We start from the raw sequence: 13305 nt of genomic DNA, 5'->3' as shown, positions 1-13305 counted from the left end.
CACCACCACCCGGAAGCGTCCATCGCTCACTTCCGGAATCCGGTGCGGTCTGCGATGGCCATCGGAGCCGGTCACTTCAAAACCGCTTCGACAGCAACGGCCTTACAAAACACCGTTTATGTGTACTTTCTTTTATTTTAATTCCATTTTTCTGTCCCCCTTCTAGCGAGGGATGAAGTAAATCTTTCCGTACCTTGAAGTACTGCTGATGATGTTCAGCTCGAAATCACAGCATGTGCCACGGTCATTTTTAGCGTTCTGGACGCTTTCATTAATGTTGGCACCGTTTAATGTTTGGCAGTTTCGCCGTATCCTGCAGCAAAAACATTCTTTTTACTGTCAAATTTAATGCCTGTCCATCGTTTTGTAAATTTAATGCAACTTGTTAAATGTAGATTTGTATTTAGAATTGTAACATGATAATTATATTGGCTTGTTCAGCGTAATACAGAAGCATCCTAATACAGAACAGTTTTAATTAAAAATGAGGTTGAAATCCCATTTGTCACGGTTGAAAAAAACTTAAATTTTAAGATAAAATAATTCTTTAGATAACTGTATAGTAAAATTTACATGTTCTAATAAATTTTTCGTTTTATTTTTATCATTCCAGCTAGTATCATTCCAAGCACTAGAATATTCGCTTAATATTTTACTGTTGAAGTTTTGGTAAGGAAAAGTTTTGCATATTTTAGTATTGATCTTAAAGAGATACAAGCACATAACGAATATAATGAATTCTTTCACAGCTGAGTGACATAAGGTCGTAATTTATGAAGCATTTTATGAAGATTTTGTTTTTCTTCTAATACAACGATCAACTACGCACCTGAATCTTGTTTTGTAAGATCATGTCAAATAGAGCTCTATGAAAATAAGCCCAACTCTAGCGACATACCCCGCGCTGATTTGATTTCCGTAGTTACATCAGGCAAAATTACATGGATCAAATGTAACTTATACACACGTTTCGATGAAACTACCCTATGCTGAGAGCAAATCAACATTTCATAGCAAATCGCACCATACCCGGGGGACCATTTTTTCCCGCTTAGCATTTCATTAATCTTACACCTTATCTGCCAAAACATACCAGCATGGCGTTCGTTTCGTTTGATTAGTTTATCGGATTACTCGAAACCAACGGCCATCCTTGTTGCCATTTTTTTCAATAAGCCCACTGCAATCACCTACGCGCAGCGTGAAACTACTCGGGTGAGGCCCCAGATGGATTCACTCAATTTCCTTTGCCTGGGTGGCGGCCGAGTGTGAACAGCCGCCTCCGCTTTCACGAACGGTCTCGTACTGCTGATCTGCAGTACGCCGTACGGGCAACTGGAGCCAATCGATTGCGAATGAAGCAGCGGGAAAATGTCGAATTCGCTTCCACCGCCATCCGATTTCATTAGTGGCACTACGTGATAAAGCAGCCGGTTTCGCAATCCAGTACGCCGGCACTCAAAGCAACGACTACCAAATGGGGCAAAGGAAAATCTAATTAAATAGTTAATTTTCTCTCAGTCGTCTCTGTTTTACTTCCCGTGCTTTGGTTTGGGCTGAATCGGTGTGTTTTCAAACAGATCCACAGTGGTATTACATAAAAAAAACGTTACCGACGATGTGCATCCACTGGTGCCTTGGGGCAATCTTTTGTGAGCTTTTGCTGGAGCTGGAGAAAAAGTTTGCCGCATAAAGTCAATTGTTTTTGGGATTGAAATTCGAGATACGACATTTTCAACGGATGCATTGAGCTCTTTATTTTTATTGGTTAGACTTTATATGTATGTATGATTTATTAAAGTCATATTAAACGTACTATAAACTTTGTTAATGATACAGAGTTAAATTAAAAATATCAACAAAAATAATGTTTAGATAAAAGATATAAATTATGTAAAAAGAATGATTTTATTTACATGTTGTCGTGATTCATTTGAAATGTGTTACACTAGCAAAGAAATTTAATTTAATTGTAATTGTGTTAGTTTTTATACGTTTATTTTTCTTCTTATTGAGTAATGGAAAATTTATTGTTCTTGTGGTTTAAATTGTGATTTTCACAAGATACTTTGCATTCAAAGTTAAAACTCCTTAAGCTTATAAGCCTTCAAAAAAAAAGATCTCCAGCTTGTACTTTTTGTTTCAACTTCCTGCTTTGTTTATTCGACTCGGTGTACAGTTACCTCCGCTCGATACACTCAGTTCGAAAGATGAGAATCAACTCGACGATTGTCAGCACAGATGGAAGCCAGAGAGATCGGACCAAAGAACATTTCACATCTCCACGTATCAGCTAACATTGGTACCACTAGCTTGACATGCAGTTTGTTCGTACGCTGTGAAGTGATGCTAATCACATTGGAGCGATACAAGCCGGTCCCGATATTAGCGCCCCCAGATGGGAAACGATTTGTGGCTGCTGATAAATATTGGTATAATTGATGGATCCCCGAAAGGTATTGACGTTGATGGGAAAGGCCAAGAAAATTGATAGCCACCATTAGCGGAACCGTAGCACCAAAGCGAGGGTTTGGTCGCTTGAAACTGTAGATGGCGCAGGAGGGCCAAACACCAGGCGCCTCCATCGGCGTACCCACATGGAGGCGCCTGGTGGTATTCTCTTACCGAAAAACCGGCACTAACGATGCGAAATTTTTCCTTGTGCTTGAAGCAAATCGGGGTTTTTTTGTGAGGGGTTGTGAAAAACCTAAAAAGTGGGCGAATATGTGCCCTTGCGTGGGTAGTTCCCGCGCCGGCACATAAATCACGCTCTCGAATGGAGTTAGGGGTGACACAATTTAATGGTTATGCAAATATTGTGTAAGCAGTTTTGCACAAACAAGATAATGTAGACATACAAATTTATCTAAATGCTGTTGAAAAAACACCTTTTTTCAGTCTTTCCGCCAGCTTTCGGTAGGCGAATTTCAATTAAATTTAAACAACGCTTTGGTGTGAAATTATGCACTTTTGGCTCGCATATCCTTTCCTAACAAAATTTCTTCCATTCGCTACGGCCCATAAACGCCCGTCCATCATGGAACGAACTTTTCTGTATTCGTAATTGGATGTCACACTGTCCTGTCCTGTCCTGTGTCCGCCCTACCATCGTACGTGTACAAGGAAATTGGACGTAAACTCGTTTCTTCTGAAGACCACCAGCGGATGTCAATTTTTATGGTAGCACCTTTGTGATGGGTGTCAAAAAACGGAACGATAAACTTCTTGGTCATATTCTGTGTTCACCGAAACGCCATGGAGCAAATCTGTCATCCCTCTCTCTTTCTCTCTCACTCACTTTCGGCTTCTTCTATCATACTGACCACAAGTCTGGATGAGCTATCCTTTGTGGCGCCACGTCGGTATGACGTTGAAGCTTACACCAGGGCTCGAGTGCCAGCACAGGAAGCGTTCACGTTCTAACACGCGCCTTACAATGATTTGCAGCTTCTTTTGTGTGTTCGTGCTGCCCCTATCCCGGAAGCCGCACAGTGACCGACGGAAGCGCAACAAGTGACTCGACGTGAAGGCACGATACCATTGCTGGCAAGGCGATGGCGAGTTCCGCCGGATTTGAAGCACTTCCTTGTGAGTCAATCTCGCAAATATGACACTCTGCGGTTGCTGGTTGCCCAATTTTCGTACTAGTTTGAACGACGAGCTGCAAACACGTCGGTACTTCATCAGCAGCAGTAATCAATTATCACTGGAACCGCTTTGATGTCGACCAACTGAAGACGCGCGGGAAGCTTGTGATTGATGAATATGGAAAAGGCAAAGCAGTAGCTTTGTGTGCTGATTTGTTTGGAAGAGCTCGTTCCCACACTTTATTGCTTCTTTTTTTTTATCAGCAAAATATGCATTACCATGCGTTTGTTTGCTTCAGAACTTTTAAAAGCTCTTTCGGATGGAATAAATAAGATACCACTTTCGTGTAGAACATGAAGCCATGCAAGCATTTAGCGTCGACATTTGAAGGTCCTTCCACAAAATGGGGTTTCAGATATCAATGTTGATAAACATTATGTCGCTTTACGTAATCCGATTTGTCGGTACGAAATGCAACTTGCCGGCCGTGACGGCTGTTTCTGGAGAGTTTTCCGTTTCCAAGGTTGCTCCAATCTTTGGCGTGCTGCACGATATGACTGAGAACAATTTTCTTACGAACCAGCAAAGCATGTTGCCCCACTGCAATGGAAGCCTACCAACGGCAAGGCGAACATTCTTCGCTCAGCCACACACAAAAAGAAACACCGCACAGATGTGAATGCCGTAACGATGAGCTTGCGGAAAAAAGGAAACTGTGCGGCAAAAAGGAATCGTGCAATGGGAACAGAGAAAAAAATATCAGCACGAGAAAAGAAGCGACCCAAAGCTGAACGTTTTTGCCACCGGAGAAGATGCCCGAAAAGTTGACATCGCCCTTCGTGGTTCGTTTTCCGGGCAATGCCGCGATTCAGGTTTCATGTGCGAACTGGCACGCAATACACCTGAAAATTTAATCAATGCCCGCACCTTCGTCGGTGCCGTTTTTTCGGTTGGATCGTGCTTTCGTGGAGGCTAGAGTAGCATCATCTCGCCCAAAGCAACACACGCATACACACAAAAAACCTGAACCAGCAGGTCCTCAGGAATGTGGATCTCATCGGCTCCGGGGCCGGATATTTGCCGTGAATCTTAAGCGGAATAAAATTCCTGTAAAAAGCACATAAATAAGCTTAAATCTATGCGCTTTTTTTTGCGTTGTTGCCGCATTTTATTTTTGCGCAATGAACCGGTGGGTGGGCCCGTGCCAAAACCATCCGCATAACTCGCTTCCTGGAACGTTTTTGCCTCCGTCGCGGATCTGCGCCGGTGCTTCTTTGGAGGGAGAGCGCCGGTTGTGGCACGATTAGAGCGATTTATTTGCTCCAAAATTTGGGCTTAGCCAGCATAATCCGGCTGTATAATGGATCGGTGGGTGGTGGAGAGGGCCATTCTGAGCGCTCGAAAGGCGGAACGGCGAATGTTGCACTTGGCCCATTATCTGATTCAAACATTACGGTAAGCAAGCACCGACGCGAGCACCATACTTTACGAGCCATCGGTGCAGAGTGCTGAGAATCCGAGAATCGAAAACGCGCGGGATATTATATTATGCTTTCATATTTGGCTCGATCTAACGAGCAGCTTGTGGTCCGGTTTTCTATGCGGCTGCAGCAGTGATTGGTGGCGTTGCTGCTGCGGCTGGGCCAAAAAACCATTAACGAAATCATAAGCCGTCAGCAGTTCTGAAGGGCAGTTTGGTGTGGGGTATTAAATTTTGGTGCTCTAGATGGTGGCAGTGCCAGCCATTTATTTCAATCATTTTATGCTAGTACTTTGTTTCAATCATTTTATGAGAGCACGTACGTGATATAAGAAAACGAAACGCGTTGAAAAAACCATTTTACAACAGTCATTGCTCCATCAAAATAACATAAATTCTAAAGTCGAATACAAAGCTTCGGATACAAATTGGAATTTTCTAAAAAGATACCCGTCAAATTTCTTAAGTCCTAAAATAATTATGTAGAACAAATCACGATAATTAATGACGTTTTATTGTATCAAACTACAGCCCACATGATTATTTAAAAAATAAATTAATGCAGTAACAATCACCTAAGTAATGCATTCAAAATAATAAATTTTTCTATATTAGTAAAAAATAATTATGAAATGAAAAATTACTCAACAAAATATATCCATAATCTTCTACAACATTATCTCAATTTGAGTTTATTTATTGTTTGCATTGCCTTCATTGTTATTTAACTCAAAACAGTATACATTTATCATATGTATAGTTTATAAAACATCTTTTAAATTCAACATAATATTTTTAGTATCGTTTAACATAACAACCAATAAAAATTGCTATTAGTTGACCCCGTTTTCATAGCATAACAAACAAGGCTAAGCTTTAAATAATATAGAAGTAATTCCTAATCTCACGGTTGAAAATCGACAAAAACACGTATCCGTTCATTATTTGGCCACCCCAAATGGCAGTAACTCGTACGGTTCGTGCGTCCACGTCCGAAACAAACCACACCGCCTGTCGAATGTTTCCGGCTGCTTCATCTCGTTTGTGCGGCTCTCGTTGCATTTTTTATCACCCGGGACTGTGAAGTTAATTTAAAATTCATTGAAACTGTCGTTACTTTCCCCTCCAATTCCGCATGTCCGCTTCCCATTCGCCTCGTAGCGCGTTTCGTCTGGATAATCTTTTCATTGCCGCTATAAAAGCAAATTGGCCACCGATTGCTAGATTTCTCGTAGTTCTCGTGCCTGTCGGTGGCCGTGGCACGTCTCGTTTTCGTCGTTCCGGTCGCAACTAATTCGAGCGCAATCGCCTCAACCCTTCCGAAGCAATTTTCAAAATCGATAAGGGCCCCACGTATTTATCAATTTATGATCGCTCGTACCCGCTGGGGAGTTATTTTTTCCCCCTCGAGAAGGGGGAAAATTTTCCCTGCATTTGTGTTTTTCCTGGTTTCATTCCCAACAGGGCTTTTTTTATTGTAATCTATAAATAAGTTTTCTATACGCGCCCCTTCTACAAATGAGGAAGGGACGAATTTTTCCCTGCTATCAATAGACAAGAGGGAAAAATGTAAAACGCATACAAACGAGCGTCGGTTTCGCGGGAAACGACGGTCCGAGGCCACTTGAGCTTTCGCTTCGATACCTTTGCTCAAATTATTCAGCTCGAAATATCGGCAACGCAGGTTTCTTCCTGGAAACCAAAGGGAAGCTCAAACGAGGCCCTTCGGTCATTCGTTCGAGAGCGGGTTTTTTTGTGTATTGGCTATCGAATTTCCTTCAGCCCCACGTGGTGGTTGCGTGAAGGTTTCCTTCGGACCGGTTACTTCTCTGTGTGTATGTGCTACGAACCCTAATCTTTCGCCTAATGTTGTCTTTTCCGATCGAGAAATCCCTAGAAACCACGCAAGAACGGGATCGACCAAAACGCTATCGTCCTTCGGTTGTCGATTTTCCACCGTTTATTTAATGCGTTTGTATCCATTGTGCTTCCGAGCGTCCGTTGTGATGCGAAAGAAATCGGAAACGCCTTGGAGGTGGCTTGGCGAGCCGTTCGATGAGATGAAAAATAGAATTGGCTACCGTAGGGATTTTGGAAACAATAAAATCTATTCAGAAATCCATTTCCCCGCAAACAACCGATTGCCGTGATGACAATCCTCGGAATTGTCACAACGTTTGTTCGCTGAACGAAAAGAAATGAATTTCTGAGAGGAAGATTTTCCCGTGCCGGTTGATGCGCTATGATGCAATCCTGACGAACGTGGCACGTATTTTTCAAATGCAGATTGCGTCCAGAGTCACTGAAAAACTGTGATACAACGGAACGGATTCTCTCCGGAGATGGAGAGATGCAAAATACCGCATTTCCGGTGCTGGGAATGAAAAATGCATTTGCTACAAATTCCCCGCCACGATCATGATGTGGAAAATGGCAAATTCAAACTGTATGAAAAAAAAACACGATTTGCTTCGAGAACAGTTTGTTTATCTCTTCAGCGAATGGGAAAAAAAACTCGAATATCGAGAGTCACGATGAAATTGCATTTCTTTCTATTTTTGCCACTCGTTCGGAAATGATTTCGAATTTGAGATGCACTTTTCGCAAGGATTCAGGGAATAATATGTTTTTTACACGCATTCTTTTGGTCCGATTTTTTTAATATGTTAAATCAAATTGATATTCCTTTGCATACCACTGAGTAAATCTGTTTCTGTAGTGGCCACGGAAAATGATTATGATAAAATGTGTTTAGTGAAATCATTAGCTTTATTTTTGTTTTTGTGAAATCATTTATTTATTTTTATTACTTTAAATAAAATATTTTTTTCTTGATCTGATTTCACGTAGTTAACCCATATCTCTTATCTCAATCCATAGCGTCGTAATGAAAAGTCACTTTTTTTTCAAATATACAAATGGTGACCTACAAACAATTATCCTACAAATGGTGTATTAACAGGAGATTCAAATCATGTTTGAAGTATGGAAAGTGAAAGTGAATAAAAGTATCTGAGCTTAAAAAGTTATTAAACCACTTCAAAAAATGATTCTATAATCACAAAATCAAATTATATCCAGCTCATTCGATTCAGTTTTCATAAGTTTAAAAATTATGTTTTATAACTAAACTAACTAACTAAACTAACCTCTTAATGCAACGAAAGCAAGACTTTCTGCAAAAAAACGCAACCACAATGTTCCTATCCAACATATTTCGAACGAATTGCAGTCGTGCAACTGGAAACTTCGAAATTGAAACTATTAATTTCCCCCAAGCTCATCATAAGTGCCGTGTCTGACAGACGTAATCCTACCGTGACGTTACAATCCGCTTACGATACTGTCACGAACGACGTTGGGTGACGATTCAATTGAATGAGCACACCGGCTAGATTTGATGTTTTATTGCCTTAACATCAATACCTTCTCTAGCATTACACCACACCGCTGCATGCACGGTACAACGTAGTCTTCCCGGAATGCTCGATCCTGTGCACATCATGCAGAAATTCACTTCACCAACGGTGCTCGCAAATCATACCCAGAGAAAGTGCTCGCCTTCAGGCTTCTTCCATCCTATGGGTGTTTTTGTTTGTGTGAAATCTGAATCAACAATGGGATATATTGTCGTGCGCTAATCTTTCGCAGCTGGTGGCACGAGCCACGATTCCCCGTTGCGCTATGGAGGTGGAGCTTTTCTGCCGGCGAAAACGTCCCGAACAGTCACATGCGAGCATAACTCATGCGAAACGATTTGTGCAAGAGCACCCAGCTGCTCGCTGTGTCTGCCAATGTCCCTGCAAATCGTTGCAGCCCGATGCAATCTCGATAATGTTCGGTTTTGTGGCGCAAAAGCGCAAGCTAGCATGAAGCTTCTGAGCAAAACGAGCTGGTATGGGAAGGATTTAGTATCGTTTTCAGTCATATATGCACATTCTGATCATACTGATCTTATTATTTCGTTTTTATTCATACTTTTCTTTAAATAGTTTGTGTATTGCACTAGAGCCAGATGCTCTTCTGTTTAATATTCTTATATTTCTATTATTTATACAGTTTTAAAATAATAAAGGCTAATCGTTCTCTTCAATAAAAAAACAGTGAAATTGACTATTGATGTTTCTTAATAACATGTTTGAATAACTTGTTATATTTGAATTTGAATGATTTAAAGAATCCTAATCAAAAAAAGGATCCTAAAGGAATCCTAATCAAAATTGGTAAAAAAAGGATTTCAACTATATCTTATCAAAACCAGTGCAAAAGAAAATCACAACATTGTCTTCTAATTCGGTGGAACATTTAATATAACTTGTGAATTCTACTGCAACAGTGTCAATAGCTCCATCAACATCCAACATCTCCATATTCGACTAAAGTATTGACTTTTGGCTCACCATTCGCTTCCAATGGCCTTTCCGCAGCCCATTCTCCGCATTCCACGATCTCCTCCAGCCAGGCGTTTGTGTGGCTTCTATCTTGTGATTTAACTCCACCAAAGAATCACCATTTTGGCGTTGGCCCTGAAAGTGCCGCCACGTGCATCATTGGAATGTGGTTTCTTTTGACAGGTCGGTAACACACACAAATACACATTCTTTCGCCTGCGTTCCACGCAGGCTTCGTATATTTCCACTGCGCAAACCCTTTTTGTGCTTCTCGTTTGCGCCAACAATGGCATGAGTTATGTGGGTGGACTTTCGTTCCCGAGAACTCCACTCGGTCCTCTCGATGCCACACTTTGGATAAGCATCAAAAGCCGGATGCTGCATGGATAAAGATCGATCCCTTGGTGTAGAATGCAAAACCGGTGCCCGAAGGGTTCTAAAATTCATTTGTGTGCATTTCTCACGCGCTGCACCAAGATCCGGGCGAGCTATGATTGGCTGCCCGGTTTTATCGTGCGGTACATAAATTTAAAACTAGCGCCTGAAAACGTGGTGCCGAGGGAGCGAAGAACGGAACCGGAAATAACTAAATCAACCCCAGCCCCATGCTGGAATGAAGACACGTTCGTTCTTTCCGGTTGAGGGGTTTTTCGAACACGCTTTGGAACATCGTAATGGACTCATTGGCATAAACGGACGCTAGGAAAGGGACTTAGTTCTGGCAACTATAATGCTAAATTGATTGAATTTATAAAACTGACTTGACCGTCAGACATTCTTGCAGAATTCATATTGAATTGATTTTCGATTCCTAGCACCATACTACATGAGAGAAACTATCCTCAAGAGTATAATGTAATGATTTATTCATACCGCATTGTTTTATTAGAAAGGAATAAATCTTGTAAATCAAGTTCAAATTCTGATTATTAAACGTAGAACGTTCGTTTTTTTAAATAATAAAGAAAAAATTACAACATGCTATGTTACAAGGACACCACATTTGAATTTGGTTATTCAATTTGCTTTACTTTTTTCAAATGCTGAAATAAATAAATCAAAAAGCGAAAATTACAATATTCTACCTTGCAACGACATCACATCTAAATTCGAGCGCCAGATAAAATGAGCAACGAAATCATGGAATCCAAGCAATCCAAGCAATCCTTTCCGTAATTCAAATGCAACACAAAAGCCCCACTTGGTTTGTGCATTTCATCTGCATCTTGTTCTTCTTCGGTGCACAATCCTTGACTTCTACCGTTGGTGTAAAGTGCAAACCAAACTGAGCAAGCACGCAGCACCCGGACTTCCGAAGGCGATCCAATGGAACTTTGATGCAACTGGGCGATGTCATGGGATTAATGCTCGTTAGATGCCCTTCCACCGAGCGGCCCTTTGGGAGGTCACCCTGGCAATTGCAATTTCACCAACATCCGACCGGAAGCGAACGAAAAACGACCAATCCCTGCTACATCGGGTCTCATTTCATAACCGACGAACGATTTTCATCCGTCCGGTTCGATGCGCCCGCTGAGTTGGTTTGTGTGCGTGAGGCTCCCTTTAGCTTCGATATTCGACATCTCGACGTCGGTGCTATTGAAGCGAAAAGTAAAGAGAAGAAAAAAAAGCACAAAATTTCCTAACCCAGGCTTCTTTCACCGGCAACGACGCCATCCTGCGACAGCCGGAACGGGGTTTGCCCATTCGGTGACATTGTCCTCCGGGTCGGGCTTTGCTTAACCGCGGAGACATCGACTTGGTCGTGGTGAAATGACGTTCTGCGTGGCGGCGTAAAGGACATGCTCATTCTGCTGCCGGGGTTTGCTAACGGAGATGAAACACAATGAACCCCGGGTGGCCCACCAGCGGCAGTGAGCTTATATCAGCTCGCTTTTTTCTGTAAAACCCCCATTGAAAGACGCTTCTTTTATGAGGTCTTTCATGGATGCCTTGCCTGCACGTGGCGTGGTTTAGAGTTCATGTTATACACTGCAAGGTCAATCGCCGAGAACCCTCAAATCGGGTGGAAATTCCGAGAAAATTCTAAAACCACTCGTATCGAAACTGGTATGCAAAAACAGATCCCGGAATCCATTTTTGAAAAGCGGAAAGGATGATTTTGTTCGTTTAGACTCATTTACACACTCATCGCATAAAGTTACAGGTATATAGAACTTTTCTAACACACAAGTCTATAATATTTATTAGCAGTAAATATTATAATAGTTTATTAACGTACATCATGGAGAAACCCAAAATATAGTATTTTGTTATAATATTATTGCAATATTTTCTTCCATGAACTAAAACTAAATATTAAACCGCTTTTCCGAACAATTTAATAAATACATAGTAATAACAGTTATTACAGACAATATTTGAAGCTGGGTTCAACAGTAATATAAAAAAATATTTTTGAATGCATGTTTCAAATATCAAATCATTTTTATATATTCTAAATCTCAAATCATTACTATGTTGAAATCAAGAACAACAGAAGAAGCCTCAATGTCAATGGCAATGTCAAATGACTTCAACCTGAAGTTCTTGAATGTATCACATTTAAAGCAGACATTCGTAGTAGGCGGTTGCTGCGTTGCATCCTTCGATCTGTTCACTCCTAACCGCCGAAACTAATCTGGTTTGTTTGTATGTCTGTTCGAGCCTGCGTGTGTGAGAAAAAGAACATCCGTTGGGATCCTTTTCGCAACCACACCTCAACACGTGCAACGGCCTTATACGAAGGTATTACCGGTATTAAGGTGGCTCTACTCCGACCTAAACGGAAACGTTTGACTCGAGCTGTAGCCCTTGCGTCCCACGTGGATCCTCTTGCGTCCTAGTCCCTCACCGGTTCCGCCTGTAATTAGAAAAGTTTCACCGCTGTTTTACTTACTCGGGTGCACTTAACGGAGGTGAACCGCATACATGCCGGTGGCTGGCGGTCATGTGTAGCCAGCTGACACCGGTATAGGTTTCGCTTCGGTGCCGGATGCAGTGTGCACGGTTTCAATTACGGTGACGGGCCCGGGAACTGGGTTGCTTTTTCTTTCACTCCTATTTTGGCATACCACTTCGGTCACGTTACTGAAAGGTGGCCCGAGTCCAAGGTATTGTTTTGCGGGAAAAGCGACAAACGTCCACCGAGGAATGTGCGGCATCTTTGGACTCCTTCTGTAGTGTGGTTAAAAACTTTGCTTCGAAAATTGTTTCGTGCACGTGAGTTTCATCTTTATCGCGTTGTGGGTGCCTTTTCTCATATCAAAAATAGCGAAAGTTTGGCACAAGGCGAAATTTTAAAGAAAAAACCATTGAAGAGATTTTTCATCCGCATTAATCCGTCTAATTGGTGCCATAACTTTATAACCTGTCCAATTATGGATTGTTCAAAATATATATACAAAAAGAGCGAATTTTGAAAATTGTTTTCAGCATTGTTTGTTGTCAATTACTATAGCAGAAAAATATTTTCCTCTCGAGAGTCATCACACTCAGCAGTTGCCCAAAATCACATTCCATTCCATTCCTTCAGACTTTCTCGTTCGGTGGACACTTCTCGCTCTTGGGACACTCTTCAGCATTCCACAAAGTGCTCTCAAGCGACCAGACCAGTGTTTAGGTACTGTTTCTCGTATTAATTCACTCTGGCCTACGCTTCTTCGCCCTCCCGAGAGCTTCCACTTGGCCGAACGTAGGCTAATCGAAAGTTTTCGCCGCTCGCACCGCAGCCAGGCACAAGGTGTCGGTGCATTAAGCTCTACCGTGCAGTGCAACGTTGTGACGCTCCGAAAACGGAGCTACCGAGCGGAACGGCTGGAGATTATCCGTCTGGTACGTGATTTC

This window comes from Anopheles nili, chromosome 2 (genome assembly GCF_943737925.1).
Source record: "Anopheles nili chromosome 2, idAnoNiliSN_F5_01, whole genome shotgun sequence".
Lineage (NCBI taxonomy): Eukaryota > Metazoa > Arthropoda > Insecta > Diptera > Culicidae > Anopheles > Anopheles nili.
Note: the sequence above shows the minus strand (reverse complement) of the source record.